We start from the raw sequence: 22,282 nt of genomic DNA, 5'->3' as shown, positions 1-22,282 counted from the left end.
CTCTGACTCTTGGCCATAGTTTCTTGCCAGCACAGGTATCAAACAAGCACTTCAATTTTCCTTCACTCATACTCATTTATAAAGTCTTCCCAGCAGTAGAATCCAACTGATACACCCAAACAGAAGGATGATAAGGGGTCTGCTATCAAGGATCTCTCATTTCAAGGTCCTGTTCCATTTTTGTTTGTTATTTGCTGGGGGCTAAAAGTGTACTGGTACAGCTACCATTGATCAGAGGATGCACAAAGCTCTTTAGGGCTTCTGAACTTTTCTCATTCAGGCACTCTAAATAGTTTATAAGGTTTGTCAAAGAGAAGTCGTTTAAAAAGGAATCTGAGTGAAAAAGCAGAGAGCTGGTAGATGAGAGCAGGGAAGGCGGTCCAGAAGGCAGTGTTAAAAAAAAAAAAAAAAGCAGGGGCTGGGGGAAGGTGGAACATGAGGAAATCCAAGCGGGGTAGCGTAAGGGATTTGAAACTGCATTCTTCTCACTGGCAGGTTTTTTTTTTTCTTCTTCCTTTCTCTTAGCTCTTTCTTTTTTCACATTCCTTTTCTCCCAGCTGATTCGTTTTATGCCAAGATGCTTATTTGTCTTCCCTGGCTTATTTGTAGTGCATCTGGATTTAAGCATCCTGGTAAATCGGCTCCTATGAAGACTGTGATCTAAAAATGAATGTTGGGATGGATTTTGAGCTAATTTAAACTGATGTACATCCAATGAAGTAAAGTTTAGTCATGTAAAATTCCCCTGCTTGAGCAAATGCATGAATAATGAACATTATTCCCCTTAAGTGTGTCAGCTGAAGAAATTGTCTGCTCTTTCCAGAGAGGTTATTTTAATTTTGAAACATATACCTATAAATGTCTGTATTTTTCAGTTTTGAAAATCTAAGCGTGCAAATGTATTGTGTTAACACATATCACACTTCAAGAGATTGTCTTCTTCTGAACACATTACTTTCCAGAAGTGGTAACCCTTTCATTTGTTTTATCTGTCTGAATGTATTGTTTTCATTGTATTTTATTGGTTTCTATAATACCATGTGGTGCTTACTGTGGTTTAGTGGATATGTGTAAGCAGGGGTCAGAGTGCAAGTTCAGAGAATTGGCTGTAATTCTCGGCACCTTGTAGGATTTGGCATTTCATTATTATGCGACTTTTCATTTTCATTTTATTATTGAACGCAGAATGAGAGCACAATAGAACTGATTCATCTTGGGTCACTGCTCGTATATGACTGGCTAGGAATCTAAAACGGATGTTAAAGACAGCTTTGGTCTTGATCTTAGGAAAAGCACTGAGAGGAATTAGTTAGGTATTGCTTAAAAAGAAGAGGCAGATAATTAGAATCCAAATTTTAATCATGATGCCTTTGAAAACAAAACAAAATCAGTAACAAGCTGAAATCGTGTCCCTTGCCACCTTTCCCTTTAGTCAGAGGAAGCCCAGTTCCCACTAACACCATAAGCGTTACTCAGTGTCGAGAGATGAGCCCTAGTGAACGTTGCTGCAGCAGCTACAGAAGTTGCTGCCCCAAGGCTTCCGACGCTGCCGCTTCGCTAGAGGTTATCGCCACCAAGCAACGTTGGCAGAAAATACGTCACACCTCAGTTTCTTCATGAAAAGCCTGGTTGCCTGCTTAAATTCACCTCAGTTAGATTTTAAGTTGCATTTGCGCAGATTCCTCCACAGAGGTGGAAGCAGAGGTTTCCTCCTGTCTCCTCTGCCATCGGGTGAAAGCCTCCATTAGAAGGACGGGGTAGCTGAGGGTGGTAACTCTTGATGCTACCACCGCAATACTCATCTGTCAGTGTGAGGGGAGGTGTCAGCTCACTGGTGTATGAGAACTGCATGGCAACAGTACATTAGGCAAGAAAGAGATCAGGGACTTGAATAGCTAAATAAACAGAAATGTATATATAGAAATAAGAGAAGGACTAAATGCTTTAAGATCCAAACAAGAATTCACAAGGTGAGTAAAATGATAATTTATTGAAGAGCTACAATTCAGCATCTTCCTTTTCTAACAAATATTTTTCTCTCACTTCAGGCTACAGTCTGTTTTCTGCAAATTAAAAAAAGAGGAAAAAATAGAGATAGGAACTGGATGAGTTGAGGAATTGGTAATAGGAAATGGAGACTTTTGCCTCTTGTGTCACTAGCTGCAGTGCTGTCTCAATTGGTTTTGATTGTGAGCTGTTACCATCTAATGCAGTTTAGTATCTTCTGTGAAATGACTTACTGTTTTCAGACCAGATCCAGTGACAGTTAATGCTGCTTTGCCACTAATTGGGCAGTAAGAGCAGAAAGAAGGAGGCTGAACAGCCATTGGACGTAGCTATTAAGCCACTTTTAAAATGGGAGTAGATAAATCAGGTGGGACAAATAACAGGGATAAAAAGAAAAAGGTATGTGCTTTTATTGTCACATGCATGAGGCCCAAATGCCACATCAGTGATGCTTAGGCCTTTTAATGATCTCTGAAAATATGAGAATTACACTTGGAATAAAAGTACAAGAACACTATGCCCTTGACTGAATCTACCAGCTGCCATCAGAGCTAAAAAGCAATCATCAACTTTAAAAATTTTGGAGTTCAAAGATATGGCTATGACAGCCCTAACTAACTAATGTTAGTTCTTGTCCCTTAATCCAACTGGAGGCCCAATGTTTAGACGTTTAATTTCTTAATTCGTTAGTCACCTTAAGCCTGGCTACAAGCAGAATACATTTGTCCAGTAAATTGTGTGCAATTGCTCTGGGAACTGCTGAGCTCCTGCCTTTTTGGTGTGCTGTTGAAAATCAAATTATATAGGTTTAGCAACAGAACTATAATTAGGGCCAATGGAAAACTGTGGGTAGGATAATATTGTGGATTCTGCAGTTTTCATCATCTTGCTCCATCATATGCCAGAACCCAGTAGTTCTATTGCTCTGCAGTGCATTAACACTGTCAGTGAAACATCCCTACTTCAGGAAGTGGAACTGGCTCTTCAATGAGCACATTGCCAAGGCTGGCCTCAATTTACAGTAATCCTCAAATGAGGCCTGACTGCTTCCGAAGTCCATGGCAAAACTTCCAGTAACTTCAGTAGGAGCTGGGCAGGCCGAGGCAGAGAAAATGGGGATGGATAAGGAAGATGAGAGAACAGAGTTGTCAAGAAAAGGAGAAGGCAGGCTATCGTGTTTCATTATAATCTCTCCAGTTATCATTGGATCCCATACTGATATCACCAGGAGGTTTGTTTATAGATTAAAACTATGTCGCAACTAAAATTTGATCAGTACCTATTTTCACGTTCTCCATCACACTGAGAAAATCTTGTCCCCTCGAGGCTACTGCTACCTCTGTCTCTGGATTCTTACATTCCTCCTCCTCCTCCTTAGATTTTCTTTTGCTTAGCCATCATCCCCCCCCTGCAGTTCTTTCTTTCAGCCATTTGTAGATCCTGGCTCCTGGGGGGCTTCATTCTCTCCCTTTGCACCATTCCAACCCTCAAAATAATCAGCTGAGAACTAGCTAATTACTGACTGTGAGGTACCATTTTTGGCCCTTGCAGGCAGGAGAATACATCTCTTGAGATCATTCTTTTGGGTTGTCGGCAAACACAGGCAAATGACATAAAACTGATATCATAGTTGGAAGGTTGCCCAGCATCAGTTTTTATCAAAAAAATAAAAAAAATCAAATTTTAGCTCTTGTGGCTATAGAGGTGGTCTGAATATGTAATACAGGTTCAAATAATTACAAAGATAGTGCAAGATCCAGGCTCATGCTTCATTTCTTGTGGCAGAAGAAGGAAATAAAAATGAAGAAAAAAAAAGTGAGCTAAGTTTGGGAAAGAAGCACAGAAATGGAGGAGGTAGAAAGGAAAACATGTACGGGGAAGAGGGAAAAATATAAAATGCTCTCATTTTTATCGAAAACATGGGAAGCAAAAAAAAGAAAAGATGAAACAAAAGCCTAAGGAGTGAAAGAAAAATAAAAGGAGGAAGAGAAGGAAGACTAGAGAAATAAGCTGGGGATTGGTCAAATTCCATTTGAATTTTTGCAGTGAAAATTCCTAGCTATTGAATTAGAGTCAAGATTCTTTAGATTGCAAAGTTGTAAAAGAAGAGACTGTGTCTCTTCTGTGCTTACACAACACCCACCATCTTATGGTGCAAATACTACCACTAATACTAATAAAAAATTGAAGTAATTCCTATGGACCAAACAACTTGGAGGAGCTATAGCATGAGGTGACAATTAAAGGCTGCATAATAAAGCAAGTGGTCAAAACAGATGAGTAATGGTTGCAAAGTCAACATTAATTCTTGTACTTCCTACTTTCTGAATGCTTTTACTATACAATCAAAGTACTTTCAAACTATTTTTTTAATATAAGAACTTCTTAGCTTTTTAAGAAAAGAAAGTTGATGTATGTTACCATATTTAGTTCCCTCTGTTTCATTAGAAGGAGAGGAATTCCAGATCTACAGATCCACGCAGAGGTCTATGGGCCTTTCTTACTATGTAGAAGTGTATCACCCTCTGTGTGGGCTGCAAGGAGGCAAGGCATTTACCTTTTTGGTGGATGTCAGTAGGAAGAATAGAAAGGTATTGAAAGTCAGAAATTCTGCATTCTATTTGAGACTCTGAGAAGAATGTATCTGGGGACATATTCAGCTCTTACCTAATGCAACTTTGAACTATTCTACTCAATGGCAATTTCTCTCCTTCCTACCCTCACATCTCCTTGTCTCAGTACCTGTTTCATGGTCTCCTTTCAAATTTTAGTCCTCACCATTGCCATGTTCCAGCTGCCAGGAGCCCCTTCTCCCAGTCCTCATCCTAGACTCCCCTGCTTCCAAGCTCTATATATTAGTCCTAGTTTCCCTTGCTCTCTGGTACCATGTCATGGGGCTGCTCCCCATATTCTCCTAACCAGCTCTTTGTCATGTATCACAATTTTAATCCAACTCTGTCCATTCTTGACTGAATATGTGCAAAACAACTTTCAGAAGACTGGCCAAATTGAAAGGCTTGTCATATGAACAGTGAAAGGTACCTCCTTAATACCTGATCCCCTCCTACTTCAGAGTAAGAATTGTGTTAGAATTTTTTTAAATGAATGTTTATGAACATTTTAAAGGCAAAATTATATTATTCTCTCTTGACTGGATTAATTTGGCTAGAATTTTCCAAAAATATTCAGGTGAGTTAGATACCTAGAATAGTATTTCAGCCGTCAGTTAATATTGGCAATATTGGAAGTAGCTGAAAACAGGGACTTAAATGGAAAGCGTTGAAAACCTCACCTGTAGGAAGCCTTATATTCATTATCAATAATGTCATAAAGTACTTTATAAAATAGCTATATTTACATTGCAAATTCCAACCAAAGACCTCAGTTCACCTTAAAAATATTTACTGTCTTGCAGCCTTCCCAGGAAGATGAAATGATTATCACACGTGCAGAAACAGAGGCACTGAGGCATCAAAGGTCTGTTTCTCAGTTCCACAGCAAAAACAGGAGGGAGTAATAGATCCCACATTGTCTTGAATTCTAATCTTAGGCTTAATACCATCAGTCCCCCCTCACGGTGTCAACTGATTTAATGAATTAACAATAATTGAAGTATAATGTGTACATGACGGTTGTGCCAGGAAATGCAACCATCAGTGAGGTTTCCTTGTGACAGATATTGTACAGACACATGCAGTTCTTTCCCCAAAGATCTTACAGTCTAAGATTCTGTTTATTGTTGTATCGGTTATGCCAACAATTAATTCATGCTTGACACAGAACCCAACCTACTCAAAGATCCTTATGACCGCAGGATCACTGCTTAGAAGATTAAGCTTCATGACCAGTTTTTTCTGAGTTCACCTCACAGATTTATCCACTGCCAAGATTTGGCCAATGGGTCTTTTAGCACATGACTGTGGCTGCCTTGGTTTTCGTATGATACATAAGAGACTTTTTTTCCTGCTGTCCTGAGATCCCAAGGCTATGCATGTGTACATAAAATGTATATATGTGTAAAGTAGAGGAGCTGTGTTTTCCAAGCGTGAAAGGGAAATGGTTGTAACTTGAAGCATACGTCATTGGCATCCCTTTCCCTTTGTTTCCAAACATGGTAAAGAGCAATAAAGCTGTTTGTGGAATATAATGTGACATCATGTAAGAATGCACAGTTCTCATTTTTTTATGCGGATATGTATATAAGAATCTCTGTGTGGGCATCTAAAGAATTAATGGTTATGAAATACTGGGCAAAAGCAATGTATAAAAGGTAAATGACACAGAGCAAAGGAATCTCCCTTCAAATCACATAGCACATGAAACCATTCTGGTCTGTGACAACTACACCACTAGATTTTTTCCATGTTTATCCAAAGTAGCTTAGTAAGCATATCGTACATTCCATTCACTAAGTCTGTGTACAAAAATACTGAGTATGACCCTAAGCAATGTCCTTAGTGCTCATAAGCTTGTCAGAAAGGGGAACTGCCTCATGTTGCTGCTGCTGTAAAGCATTTGTTTCAATTAAAGTAAATCAATTAATTTTTGTAATAGGAAGTGATAGGAATATCTCCCATTCTATTACACTATATAACTGTTATTTCAGTGGAATTATATCTGTGTAACTTTGTTATAAAAGGAGATAGGAATTGTGCAAACCCTAGGAGCTAATGAGACTTCAGAAGAGGTTGTCAAGAATGGCACAAGACGCATCGATTATTTTCAATTTAGAAGCAATCCATCTATCTTCTCTGTTTGCTAAAAAGGGCAATGGCAGGGTTTTTCTGGTGACTGTGGAAAAAACTGTAATGCTAGAACCAGGCTTCCTTCTGTCCCATATGTCTTAAGTGTACAAAGCTTTTTTTAGAGAATAGCTTTCTTTCAGGGCAAACTAGTTCTTACTAAAAATAATTCTTATGAGATCAGATAAAATGAGAGGAATGTTGCTGGCAGATACTGGTGCCTTATTTACAAAAAATAAGGCTACATCAGCCTAATCCAGGCCTGTAATACAAGCAGAGAGCTGAAGAACCATCCCTGTTCCCCAGTACCTTGGTTGGCAGGCCAAGTGCTATTTTGGCAGTTGTGGTCTGCCAACACTAGAAATCAAAAACAGAACGAAAAGGGCCAGTACAAACAGCTCCCCCGGCCTGCCCTAGCTGGTGGGACTGGCCTACAGAGACAAGCACAGCCACATGCTGGAGTTTCAGAGCAGCACAGCAGCAGTCATCCCCCGTCTGGGGGCCTGGGCTCTCGGTCTCCTGTTATTGCAATAATCTCTCGTTAGAGTGCTGTATCTCTGCTACCCTGTTGTGAGCTACAACCACCAAGCTCAATATAATTTCTTAGATTAGTAGGACCTGCCTAGATATGCACCTGTTAAAGAAAAAATTTAAAAAATGCAGGCGCCCCTACAACAGAGCTAGATATGCAGTAAGGAGTGACTACATGCACATAGGTGATATTGCCTCCAATAGGTCTTGAGATTGCATATGTGTGCAAGCAAAACTTACATGGCTTTTGAATGTCCTCATGACTTTGAACTTCAAAGTTGTCTCCCCCTCCTCCAAACGAATGTCTTCTCTCAAGCTTTTAATATTCAACAGTGCCAGATTCCCCCTACTTTCTAGCATTGTGTATTATCTGCAATCTTTTCAGCCCGTTATTGAGGTAGACTGCAAGCCCCTGAGGCAGGGGTTTGCGTCATCTATTAAGCAAAATGCTCAGTAATTATTTATGATTTGTTTATGAGATGGGATTGCAGCATTTGTGTGTATTATTAAATAACAAATATGGACCACGATTGTTAAGCAGACAGAAAGAGCCATATTGTCAGGAAGGCTGAAGGTCATTCTGCAAATTGCATGTGTCGTCAAATACCTACATCAGTAGACAAATTTACTGCACATGTACTTTCGGATCAAGTCAAAGCATACTAGTCACCTTTTAGTTGCTTAAATATCTGTTTTCACAAAGCATTGTGAATTGCTCATCCATCCAATTACTTGAACTGCATCAAACTAGCTTACATGTAATTGTGTGGTCTGTTTTTGCATCTAGCATTCTCTGCTCTTACGAATGAGACTGAAAGGTCTTAGAGTCTGAGTTAGGGTTTTCCCCCCCCCAAATAATGCATATTCCTTATAAAGAATTCATTGACTTGTCGCATTAGAAAACTGACCCCCAATCAGACTAATTTTATTTTCAAATAGACGAAGAATCCCAGGATCCAGTTGTTCATTTATAATTCAGGACTGAGCTAAAGAAACAAGAGCAGAAAATGCGTAGTTGTAAATCACGCTAGCAGCCACTAAACAATATACTGCCGGCAGCCATTTTAGGTCTTTGGTTGCTTTATACCATTTCCACATAATGAGGCCTGTTAAATGAATCCTTATGGGAATCATTCATGAGGTTTGTGTTTTGTACATGAAATTCCAAGTACACAAGATTAATTTTGTAAAGTAATCGGTCTGTATTCTGTAAGACCAGTTCAAGGTACTGGTTTGGGTTTTTTTTTTTGAAAGGCTTGTTGCTTTCTAGATGTAGCAATAGTATCATCCTTTTAATAAAATGTAAAACCATTCCCTCTGGGAAAAAAAGAAATAGATTTCAGTGGGATTATTTCAGTCCAGAGGAATAAATGTGGCAAATCCAGTTCTTGATGTATTTCATTCAGAAGGATCCCCAGCTGCTCTGTAGCTAGATACATGGGATGACTCCTACCTTCTCCTCTATTACAGAAATCTCTGAAAGAAACAAACTTTTGCTGTTTCATTTCAGTCTTCAAAGTGAAGTCCTAACAGTGGATTAAGTGCGGATCGTTACAGTAGAGGTTCTACCTAATAAATGTATGTAATTTTAGCCCTCTTTTTTTCCTAATGCTTTGTTGATGAAATTACCACTCTCTCTCTTCCCAAAATTTGCTTGTGGACAGATGTATTATTTTTCTCAGTGAGAAATAATCCAGGTGTCAAATCAACCCAAAGGTAATGCATTCATTATTTCTATTTAAGTCAATTAGAACTGTGCAGATGCCTCTTCTGTTTGATGATTTGCTTCCAGAGAAAGATTAGAGAATTAATTAAATACACAATCTAATTGAACCAAAATGATGAGATTTTGTTTCTAGGAAACAACTTATGAGTACGGATGAGTCTAAAGTTGTATATTATATCTAAGTATAGTACTTATCATTTCAACCCCCTACACCAAAGTTTGAATTTGATGATTGTTTTCAGGTGGCTAGTCTAATTTAGTTTTAAAATTGAGACTACAATTTAAGATTCCAAACACCCAGAGACCTGTATAGGGGGGAGGCATGAGATTTTGGTTTCAGTTAATTTTAGATTTATTTCTGTTTATGAGATCAGTTGTCTATTTCTGACAGTGTTTTCATTTTTGGCAGATTCCTCAAATGAAAGGCTTACTACCAGACATTTCCTGTTGAGTAACTGATGTTGCTGCTGCTGAGAGGTAAAAGAAGACATATACAATGCTGAAGGGAACGTATGGCTGTGTCATGGCAATGACAGGCATGAAACCAAAGAGTGCCAAGGTCTTTCTATCCATCATAGACAAGCTTAACAGGCCGTGTAGAGAGAGAACGCAAAACAGAGCCTTATCAAACCTGCCCTTCCAGCCTTCTGTGTGAACTCTATTAGCCATGTATTTTGAACATGGATTATAATTTGTGTTTTGTGTGATTGTAGTTTCTGACCCTTCTCCATACCAAGATTCTCGATCAGCTTTGCAAACGATCTATTTTTTGTGAGCACAGAGATTCTTCATCAGTTATTTCCATTGTGCTAGAGATACTAGAAACTTAGAAACTAGCAAAGCAGAATTCTGTGTGATACTCCCATTAGGAGGAAGTCACAGTAAAGTGAATTAAAGTTCTCTCTTTTAAGGTGGAGATTCTGAAATCTTGGCAGTTTGATGAATTCAGTCATAGGACCTGGAAGAAAGCTGTTCCCAACGAAACATTCCTTTCTGCCTTCCTCTACTAATGACCAATGCCGTTCAATTACTCTGTAGTTTCTGTTCCCTTCTAAAACTGCCTTATCCAATTTCGTAACTGTAATAATAGATTTAATATTAAACTTTTTTTTTTTTTGTATGTGTGTGTGTAGTAACAGGAGAAGAGATGATGAAGATGCTATAACGGATAGTGAAATAAGCCAAATCTCTTTGCATTGCCTTGTGGATGCTCTGCTTCTACATTCATGTCCTCTGAATACACTTACACGAGCCTTTCCCTGATTCTTACAGCCCGTCATTCCTCATTCACATAGCTGCTGCGAGCATGCAGTAGCTGGATAGAAATCATTAAACAAGTGAGGTCAGAATCTCAGGAGAGTATGTCTACAGAACTCGATAGGTAAAAACTAGGTTATGGAAAGTTCTTAGCTTTTGAGGAAAACCTGTTTGTAAAGGTTTTAGCAAATTTACATAGTAGCATATAGGAATGGTAATATGCTTGTGGCTACTTGAGAGCCCTCACAGAAACCAGTGAGGCCTGCAAAGGTGAAAGTCAGAAAATTTGAGGGAGAAATGTTTTCTAAGCTCAGCAATTTTGTGAATTGCGGCTCACTTCATAAAAATCTTAGAGGAGGAACAAAAACTCCAAGGCAGTCTCTTGTGTGCTTATTTAATGTAATTAATTAATGCATTTCACACTACTTTTTCTGTGCAAAGGGATGTTAATTATAGCATAAAAAACAGATGTAATTAATGTAAAAGAGATTCATGTAAATGAAAATGTGAGCTGTTATGTTTGAAACCAACGGAAAAAGAAATACGTTGTTGTAAGGTCAGAGCTTATATGGGTCACTTGCATCTGCCTTGGTGTGCTAAAGGTCTGCCTTACACAGAAAGCAACATGCTTGCATATTGTGTGTAGCACGTAAATTGGAGTTACATTGTCATGGGTGAGACCATACTGTAGAGAATAATAAGGATAATTTGTTTGGTTTTAGGAGCTTGAAGATCCATTCCAAAATTTACCTGAAAATATTACAAATGAAAAACCTGACAGAGTAAGATCATTCAAATGCCGAAATGGAAGTGCTGTGTCTGAGACTCTCCTGCAGTCTCTATGAGCTTGATCTTACTGAGGAAATCACAGAATCGCAGAATGGCTGAGGTTGGAAGGGACCTCTGGAGATCATCTAGTCCAACCCCCCTGCTCAAGCAGGGTCACCTAGAGCACATTGCACAGGACCGCGTCCAGGCGGGTTTTGAATATCTCCAGAAGGACACTCCACAACCTCTCTGGGCAACCTGTTCCAGTGCTCTGTCACCCTCACAGTGAAGAAGTTTTTTCTCATATTCAGATGGAACTGTCCGTGTTTCAGTTTGTGCCCGTTGCCTCGCGTCCTGTCACTGGGCATCACTGAAAAGAGTCTGGCTCCATCCTCTTGACACCCTCCCTTAAGATATTTGTACACATTGATAAGATCTCCTCTCAGCCTTCTCTTCTCCAGACTAAACAGGCCCAGCTCTCTCAGCAGCCTTTCCTCATAAGAGAGATGCTCCAGTCCCCTAATCATCTTTGTGGCCCTTCGCTGGACTTGCTCCAGTAGTACCACATCCTTCTTGTACTGGGGAGCCCAGAACTGGACACAGTACTCCAGATGTGGCCTCACCAGAGCTGAGCAGAGGGGGAGGATCACCTCCCTCGACCTGCTGGCAACACTCTTCCTGATGCACCCCAGGATACCATTGGCCTTCTTGGCCACAAAGGCACATTGCTGCCTCATGGTCAACTTGGTGTTCACCAGGACTCCCAGGTCCTTCTCCGCAGAGCTGCTTTCCAGCAGGTCAGCCCCCAACCTGTCCTGGTGCAGGGGGTTATTCCTCCCCAGGTGCAGGACTCTGCACTTGCCTTTGTTGAACTTCATGAGGTTCCTCTCCGCCCACCTCTCCAGCCTGTCCAGGTCTCTCTGAATGGCAGCACAGCCCTCTGGGGTATCAGCCACTCCTCCCAGTTTGGTATCATCAGCAAACTTGCTGAGGGTGCACTCTGTGCCTTCATCCAGGTCATTGATGAAGAAGTTGAACAAGACTGGACCCAGGACTGACCCCTGGGGGACACCACTAGCTACAGGCCTCCAACTAGACTGCACTGCTGATCACAACCCTCTGAGCTCTGCCATTCAGCCAGTTCTCAATCCACCTCACTGTCCACTCATCTAACCCACACTTCCTGAGCTTGTCTATGAGGATGTTATGGGAGACAGTGTCAAAAGCCTTGCTGAAGTCAAGGTAGACAACATCCACTGCTCTCCCCTCATCTACCCAGCCAGTCATTCCATCAGAGAAGGCTATCAGATTGGTTAAGCATGATTTCCCCTTGGTGAAGCCATGCTGACTACTGATCACCTTCTTTTTCTCCACATGCTTGGAGATGACCTCCAGGATGAGCTGCTCCATCACCTTTCCAGGGATGGAGGTAAGGCTGACTGGCCTGTAGTTTCCTGGGTCCTCCTTCTTGCCCTTTTTGAAGACTGGAGTGACATTGGCTTTCTTCCAGTCTTCAGGCACCTCTCCTGTTCTCCATGACCTTTCAAAGATGATGGAGAGTGGCCTAGCAGTAACATCCACCAGCTCCCTCAGCACTCGTGGGTGCATCCCATCAGGGCCCATGGATTTGTGGGTGTCAAGTTTGCTTAAATGATCTTTAACCCAATCCTCCTTGACCAAGGGAAAGTCTTCCTTTCTCCAGACTTTCTCTCTTGCCTCCAGGGTCTGGGGTTCCTGAGGGCTGGCCTGAGCAGTAAAGACTGAAGCAAAGRMGGCATTCAGTAACTCTGCCTTCTCTGCRTCCTTCGTCACCAGGGCACCCACCCCAKTCAGCAAAGGGCCCACATTTTCCCTARTCTTCCTCTTGCTACTGATGTATTTGAAGAAGCCCTTCTTGTTGTCCTTGACATCTCTTGCCAGATTTGATTCCAAATGGGCCTTAGCCTTCCTCGTCGCATCCCTGCATACTCTGACAATGTTCCTATATTCCTCCCAAGTGGCTTGTCCCCCTTTCCACATTCTGTATGCTTCCTTCTTCTGGTTGAGTTTTGCCAGGAGCTCCTTGTTCATCCATGCAGGTCTCCTGCCTCCTTTGCTTGACTCATAGGGATGCTCCAATCTTGAGCTTGGAGGAAGTGATGCTTGAATATTAACCAGCTCTCTTGAACGCCCCTTCCTTCTAGGGCCCTAACCCATGGGATTCCTCCAAATAGCTCCCAGAAGAGGCCAAAGTTTGCTCTCCTGAAGTCAAGGGTTGCGATCTTACTTAGTGCCCTGCCTCCTCCTCACAGGATCCTGAACTCCACCATCTCATGGTCACTGCAGCCAAGGCTGCCCCAGACCTTCACATCTTCCACCAGTCCTTCTTTGTTTGTTAGTACGAGGTCCAGCAGCACACCTCTTCTTGTTGGCTCCTCCACCACCTGTGTCAAGAAGTTGTCACCAATGCTCTGCAGGAACCTCTGGGACTCTTTGTGCCTAGCTGTGTTGTCTTTCCAGCAGATATCAGGGTGGTTGAAGTCCCCCATGAGAACCAGGGCCTGTGATCGTGAGGCTACTTGCAGTTGTCTGTAGAAGGCCTCATCGACTTCCTGATCAGGTGGCCTGTAGTAAACACCCACAACAGTGTCGCCCGTTAGCCTGCCCTTTAATCCTTACCCATAAGCTCTTGACTCGCTCTTCATCCACCCCTAGGCAGAGCCCGATACATTCCAGTTTTGCTCTCTCACATAAAGAGCAACTCCAATAAACTGCTTCAGGCTCTGCTCAGGGATCCATATGTAAATGGAGAATAGAATGTCTCTTTTCAGTTAACATATGAGTGCCACCATAACCATTGTTTACTAGGGTGAAATTTCACACTTTTCCCTGCAGATCCCAGGCATGGATTCCGTAGCATCATTTTTGAGTCTCATTTCATTCTAGTTTCAAAGCATCACTTCAAGTTTAGACCAAATATGATTCATATATAAAATGTACCTAGGATTCGTTGGGCTAGCACATGTTCTGTGTTTTAGCTAGTCCTCCCCCTTCCCAAGCATAGCCTGCAGCAGCTTCCAGCTTGCTCTAAGGTATCACAAGCACAGTCAACCTTAATGGACCATTTTAACCAGGAATTCCTGCACTTTGGTGGGAGGGGAGCCACATCCCCCTTTTCAGCTGTCCTCCAAACATGCTATCTATTCCAGAATGTAGAGACGTGCCTAAAGTGAATGATGATTTCTGTCAACTGAACCTTTCATCATGTCTCTCTTGAAACTTCTTTTGAGCTTCCGTGATGAAACTAAGAGATGAAAGGGTGATGCATAGCAACTTCGTCAGAATAAATAGCTGGCCTTTATTTGTTTTTAAAACATAAGTTAAAATAATAAATGCAAAGCCCACATCCACACATGCAGAATGACTTTGGCATTATATTTTCCTGGGATCAAACTTAGAATAATGATCTATGAAACAGTATTACATGGTATATCTTAAAAATAATTACACGTATTTGCAGGCCCATTTGTAGATCATTCTTTTCTTCAGAAAAAAGGGTGATTAATTCCTATAGTGTTTTAACATTGTTTGTATCATTATAACCTCACCACCTTTTTGCTATAGTAACAGTTCTTGTCCTGCTCTTGTTCTCAGCCATTGCTTCAAAGGAGCATATAAGTTTTCTCCTTGCTGCCAGGTTCTAGGAACTTGCAAATCTTGCATCTCTTCTCATTCAGTTCTGCATTGGTTTCACCCTATCAGTCACCTCTCTTGGAATGGGATGGGCTTCTCATCTTTCCAGCATACTTTGTTTGTGCGTGTTCTCTCTATATCACATCAGTTCATATTACTCATTATTTTATGAATACACCATCCCTATCAGATACCCATGAGTATGGTTGCTACCAACTTAGGGTGGCTCTAAACCACCAGCAGCTAAGAGATGGAAGGCTTTTTATTTCTTTGCAGATATGCCAGTACCCAAGTTGTAAGGTTGTTTTAATAATAATAATTTCACATTACAAAGCTGGCAATTCCCCTCCACCCACTAGCGTAGTCACAGCAGAATGAATGGTTCATTGTTATAAGAGTCATTTCGCTGCACAAGGCAACCTCTATTCACAATTAGAGTGTTAGAAATGTTCAGCCAATCATGAAAATTAAATAAAATGATTATCTGAGCATCCCTAAGGGCTTTGTTATAAATAGTCTTTCTTCACACAGTTGGTGCTACCTGTTTTTATTATATATCCACAAAATCTTTTAGAGTGACAACACCCCTAGTGGAAATATTCTAGTGAAATGTGATTTCTGTCTGCATATTCAGAAGCAAAGAGCAATTGGCTGCACCTTGAATAAAGAGCTCAATTACTTGCACCCAGTACTAGGAGTTTACAACAAAGCAACAAAGCGATAGTGGAGGCTTTAGAGAAACTGAGCAATAGGAACATTCAAAAATCCTGTTTAGTGACTTCGAGTAGTTGATGTTCTAGGAATAGCTGATGTCTGAAGAAGCACATGATAAAATTTACAGCTCTTCAGAGGATAAAACACAGGGAGGGAGGAATTTATCTGAGCATGATAGGCTATAAGAGAAACAAGGAAAATTTTACAAGGAAGAACTTCCTGACAGTGAAATGTATAACAGATAATATAAAGTTATTCCTTAAACAAAATGCTGGAAACAGTCTAGGGAGGAACGTTCCTTTATTGGTCGTTTTCTACTTCTAATTTCTTTACTTTGACATTTTCTGAGAGAAGGGCAATGCTTTCTTACTAGCCAGTTAGAAACTCCTGCTTTCAGCAAGCATGTGAAAAGGCCATATTCCTATGAAAACCTTTATTTTTTGAATATAGGCTCTCCAGCAGTATTCTCTGGTAAGAAGTATGCTCAGAAACCAGTCAGTTGACTGTAGTGTCTAAATCCCTGACTGAACCGTATAGTCAATGGCAAACAATCAGCATAAGTTGTTTAGAAAAAAAGCTGTGAAATAGGAAATACAGTATCAGACAGTTCTGCTCTGTCTAAGGCTGGAAGGAGCAGGAAAACGTCCATCACTGTTTATGTGATTGTATTGAAACATGGGAGAGGAACTAACAGAGGAAGCAGGGAATAAATACTCAACAGAAAGGCTGGTTAACTGTTGAGATACAGATCCATAGTCTTGAAAGTGTGACTTAGGACCAGTTGAAAGGAATTCCTTCTCATTGATTTTACAGAGTATATCTTAGGTTTGAAATTGTTGCTAACTAGTTATAGTAATAATAATGGCATGTGTTAGTGTTGTAATCTCTTAAGAGTTCATTTCTTCACATCTTTTTTTAGAAATATTAATTCATTTGGCAAACATTTTTGTGATGTTCTTTCTAAAATACCGAAGAAGAATATTTTTGCAACTGCTGCTTTGTATATTTTGGGTCTCATGCATGATTTATCACTTACTAAATTTGAAATCCAAATTATGGAGTTGGCTATAGCTATTGCCAGAAAGCAAAATCTGCAGTGCTGGAAAGGAGTGAAGAGGTTATCATCATCTTTTTAAGTTTTTACCTTATCATCTCTTAAGTTTCTACCTTTATTGGAACAATATTTGTATTGTAAGTTACTTCCAACTTTGCAGTCAACAGATGCTAACCCACAATAGAAAAAGTGCTGTCATTCATCTATAATCGGGACATTATTTTTATTGCAAGTTATTCCAACTTTGCAGTCAGTGGAAACTAACCAGCTATAGTAAAAGTGCTGTCATTCATCTATAAGTGGGACAGGATTTTTATTGTAAGTTATTCCAACTTTGCAGTCAATGGAAACTAACCAGCAATAGTAAGAGTGTTGTCAGTCATCTAAAATAGAAGACAGAAAAGAGAAAGATGGTCAAAAGACTGAACACATTCCCAGTGGAGTCACAGTAGAATATTCCCAGGGTTCCACAGCACATTTTGCCATGGCTTTTTTTGTCCATTAAGGATAAATTGCAAAGAGCAAGGTAACTTCAAATCAGGTGGTGAGACTTTGTACAGCCTTCCAGGTGAAAGAAGTCTAAACCATCTCCTTTGGCATCTCTCTACCTAAACTGACAGAAAAGAAGGGATATGGTACAATAAACTACAATCTGCTGAAGTCAAATCTCTGCTGGTGTTGGGGCCAAGAAGCAAGATGTGCAGCTGTGTGCAGAGCTCAGTGCTGTCTCAGCTAGAATGTACCAGATAGCTAATACCAGTTAACTAAGTATTTTAAAGCTAGCTTGGATATCAGAGACTGTAGTGTAGACATCTCCTTAGAGTAATAGCTCTTTTAGGCAAGAAGCCTCTATTTTTTTAAAGCTCCAAGTGCACTGTAGGCACTTAACAGTTATTAATAATAACTAAATAATAATGGACCAAATCCAATTAATAATGGACCAAATCCTTGGCAGTGACTGAGGAACTTGCAACTCATATGGAGGTGTAAGAAAAAACGGCTTGAAACAGTCTTATCCAAATTGTGAGCCAGCTTTGTGCCTGGACTTTTCTCCAGCATAAGATAAAGCAGCAGAGTACAATTTGTTCTAAGACATTAGCAAGGGAGAGCAAAGAACATAATGAATAAATTTTATTGGTAATGCATAAGAAGAACGCAGACTGGTGGCAAATAAGACCATTAGGGGATAAGAGTATAAAATTAGATGGAAAGTAAGATTGGTGTATCACAGCGGTCCTAAATCAACATGTCGTCTCAGAAACCACCAAAGTCAGCAACTGAGTAGAGGTGAATGAAAGACAAGGGTCAAAACAACAATCATAATTTATCTGACTGCCAGAAAAGCATTTTTACACTTAGTACACAATGAATTGATTTACATTTGATAGACAGTAGTTACACAAAAAGAGACTTCAGCCCTCACAGAATAGCCTACAGCACAATACAAATTCCTTTTGTGATAATCCTAGGGGGAAAAAACAATCCCTTTTTACTCAAAGAATTTTTGCTTAAATATTTGAGTCCATTGGGAACAGACTGAAAGACACATACTGTACTCCAGACTCATGTCTACAGAGGTTTGTGGTTAGATTTTCTCATGCCATTTGACAGTATGAGGGGCACTATTAGGAACCTTGGTGGAAAGACATTCAGTGGAAAGCTTCAGCTGTTGTTTTCATTCCTCTTTGGAGGTGCTTGATGGAAGATCTATAAATTGTTTACTTGTATAACAAGGGTCAGGGTATGCTGGCAGGAAGAGTGAGCTTCACATTCAGGAGTCAAAGGACTGCGTTTGATGGCAAAAGGAAATTTGCTTTCTTTTCTGGGGATGTTATTTTGCCTTTTTGAAACAAAACAAAAATATTATTCCATTAAGAAAAGACCTTGCTGACTATTCCTGTATTTTTCTGCCGAGTCATTCCAGTAATTATAAATGTTTATTTTAGCATTCTTAAAGATTTTTACAGATAGTAAACCCTCCATCCCAAGGATGGTTGAGGAATTCTGCATAATTTCATAAGTAAAATACAGCTAAAGAGTTCTTGGTTCAAAGCATTTCCTTTAACAGTGTGCTCTGCAACACTCCAGCAGTCGGCTGACTCATGGCAACCTGAAATTGAAAATGACTTGGGGGTGAGGGAAGGAAAGAAGAGTGAGAGAATTATACTAGCCAGTATATTTTAACTACCTATATAAAAGTCTGAATCTCATCTTGGTCAACTAACCATGACCTCATGGAATTGGTACGGACATCAGCCCTGTGCCTGGTCCAGATCAAAAGATATATTTGCGAATTAGATTAACATAATCAGTGATGAAAATAATATATTAAATTACTTAATTCATTTCTGTTTTGATAATCTTAGATGTTAATAGGAACACACTGACAGAGCCTTTTTTTTTCAGTCTGCCATTTATTTTTGGAAAGCCCTTCACTATCACCAGAAAGAAAGCATCAGCTTTCTCTCTGAAACTGTTTTTTGTTGCAATTCTCTCACTTCTATTATATTTCAATTTGTGTTTTCTTTCTATGTTACTATTCTACAGAAAAGAATCCAAATAAGTGAAAAAATCTCTTTCTACATATGCAGAAACCAAACTCTAGACACATTAAGTAAAAATAATAACCTTCAGGAAAACAAAAACCACCAGAAAAACCACTTCCCCCACTCCAGAAACCTCTCTGTGTATCCTGCATTATGCTATTTACAGAGCATTAAAGATGGCAAAAATGGTCTTGCATAACTGCTGCTGTCCTGGGACACTGATTATAGTAAGACATGTGAAGATCTCAGCTACTTTTCTGTCTTAAATACAAACAGACTTTCCAAAACTGCAAAGACTGCAAAATGGAAGACTGTTTCAGAGAAAATGGGAAAACCTCACTGAGAGAGGTTGGACTAGGCTGCCTTTTGAAGCTTTTGGATTCCCCCAGTGTCTCCAGAACATTAGTCATGCATCCTCCTCATGACCCTATATTGAGGTTGATCCATGCTGATGATACGAGATGGACTCAGCTGGGTTTGCTCAGGAGTAGACTGCCAAGCCTCTTGCATCTGGCTGATACTAAACAAAAACACATTTGATTCAGTTTTATGCCTGGGTGAGCCATTTCTCTCGTATTTAAACTCTTCACTAGGCAGGCCATTTGGAGAGGAGGCACACCATACCACTCAAACTGAATTAGCTTAGCCTTTGGAAACATCTGAACTCCAACCCTCAGTTGCAGCTGAGCAGCGCAAAAGGCAAGAGAGAGGGATGCAAAGTCACTTTTGGGTATTCTGAGCTGCTTGGGTCCTGAGGAAGGAGGACACTGATGCTGTTCTTTGACACCAATTACACGAGCCTTTAGATAGCTCTGCATCGCATCATAAGCTGTCAGTGGCCCCAGCTTATTAGTGTGACACCATCATCTCCAAAAGCTTTTTGCCACATTCTGTTTGTCATTGCAAGAAGAAGGGAGAGAGGTGGGAGGTGATAGGGAGGGCAGTACCACCAATGCTGCACCACTCGAGGATCCCATCAGCTAGAAAGATAACAGCAGAACTGCAGAGTGACTCAGACACATCTAATGATTACAGCTTGAGAACATACAGGCCAGTTACAGGAGATTACAGATTACTCAATGAATAATTCAGTTTCATAAATGCATACATGGTACAAACTTCTTCTGCTAGACTACTTTAATTCCTTGACAATAACAGTGCTAAATTGACCTGGGGGAAAAAAAGACACTTAACATTTATAATTGATTTCTGCCCTATATCATATTGGCTCCTTGCCTTCTCATGTAATACTAGCATGAGTTATTGCAGATTTAATATTTTGTTACAGATTAATTCAATGGTATTTTTGACTAAGCTGTGTCCAGAATGACTTTGCACTTGGTGACATCTGTGATACCAGCATGCAAAATGATTCTTCTGGCATTTTTACAGATTCTCTTGTACCCCACAGTATGTCTTGAGAAATCAAGCTATGACCATATCTGATTTGGCTAAGAATATCAAGTAATATAATACAAGTAATGATAATAGTTTTTTTCTGGAGTAAAAGCTTCTGGCTATTTTCATTTCCTCTCAGGCAGACTTGTTGCCCAGGCACACTTTCAGTGTTTTTTATATACTTGCTATAGCCAAACATCTTTTAGGCTTGACTAATATGACTGAACAGTCATATCAGAACAGTCACATTAGCATCCTGATTTTTGTCTAGCATAGAATAACTGGGGTCTTAGAACAGAATCCTTGTTCATCTGACTCTCTGTGCCATTCCTTCTACTGATGTATCTCTGAGAGCCAGTTCAGTTAGATCTTACTGTTTATATTGGGCTGCCTTTAAAATATTTTTCACAGTCCGAATGGCTTTCTTTTCAAACCTCTTATATGGAGGATTTTCTGGTGATGATAAGCTCCGATCTTTTTGTGAAGAATTTGTGATTCTTTAAGAACTGAAGTCCATTGTCAATCATTAGAGCCCTGAGTATTCAATGGAAGCAATTAAGACAAATTTGTTTATTAGATTCAATTAAGTCTCCCATTTCAGATTGCATTTACGTTGTTGTCAAAGGTACCCACTTAATTGTTAAGAGTATGATGCTGCTTTTCTTCTGATTACTCATCTGCATTTTGTGATTCACCTCTATAGCAACATTTTCATTGACATCATCCCTATGCCAGTAAAAACATGTTAGTTTTCTTACTAAATTGGTATTCATTGGCTTCTGTTTCAGAGCCTATCCTCTTTTTTGAATTAGTATTTTCTAACAACTGTTTGGTTTTTTTTTGACTAGCTCTTCTCTCATTGTGTTATTGAAACCATTAAATGACAGTGGTTGACCCTGTCTCAGATACCATGCTGATCAAAGAGGTTATATGCATTGTTGAATAAACGAGATTCAAAGTAAATAACTAAATTTGTGAAACCTAGATCAGAAATTTATAAATAAGATATATATATATTATTTCTAAAATCCTATTCCATTTTTACATCTAAATTCTAGAAATTCAAAAAGGAGGTATATATACATTTATTTCTAAAATCCTATAAATTTTTAATATCTAAACCCTAGAAAACAATGGTAATTTTTAAGGAAAAATGAAGTCAGAGATGCAAAAGCACTGAGATGCCATCATGTCCATGAAGACTGCAAAGATACTTGCTCATCATTTCCGTTGAGACCAAAGAGAATGGGTATTCAGTGTTTGACAGAAATTAACTGAACATGAACTGGGTTAAAGTTACGTATACCATGTGTCTGATCCACTGGGAGTACTAAAAGCAAAACATAAATCTGTATTTAGTACTGACATGGGGTTAGTGAAAGATGTAATGGCAAATGTGCATGAAGCTGAAATAACATTCCCGTATTTCCAAAAACACATCTAGGCCTCATGATTCCAAGAGCACAGAAAGGCAATTGGAAGAGTTACAGAACCCGCAAGTAATTTACCTGTAGAGTTCATTTAGTGGGCTACATTGATTATATATTTGCCTAAAAATTAAGAATCTAATTCTACCACTTTACTCATGTGTTGATTACTTGCAAAGTAAGGCAATGCAGAAAGCGGGGAGAAAAACGTTGTGGGGCAAGAACGGAGTCTGGTGGCAGAAGCGTTCAAAGCTGGGGCTAGCAAGTGTGGATCTTTGAAAAACACTTGGATTTCACTTCTGGGACGGAAGGGACGCGGGAGTCACTCGCGTAACGCTGGTTACAGCTCCGCGGGCAGCCCGCGCCCGGGCATTTCCTGGATCAGGGCACCAAACCGCGCCCGGAGCCAGGCAGAGGCCTCCTCGGGCATCCGCCGTCGC

This window comes from Apteryx rowi, unplaced genomic scaffold (genome assembly GCF_003343035.1).
Source record: "Apteryx rowi isolate R43461 unplaced genomic scaffold, aptRow1 scaffold_169, whole genome shotgun sequence".
NCBI classification, from domain to species: Eukaryota; Metazoa; Chordata; class Aves; order Apterygiformes; family Apterygidae; genus Apteryx; species Apteryx rowi.
This window is presented reverse-complemented; position numbering follows the sequence as displayed.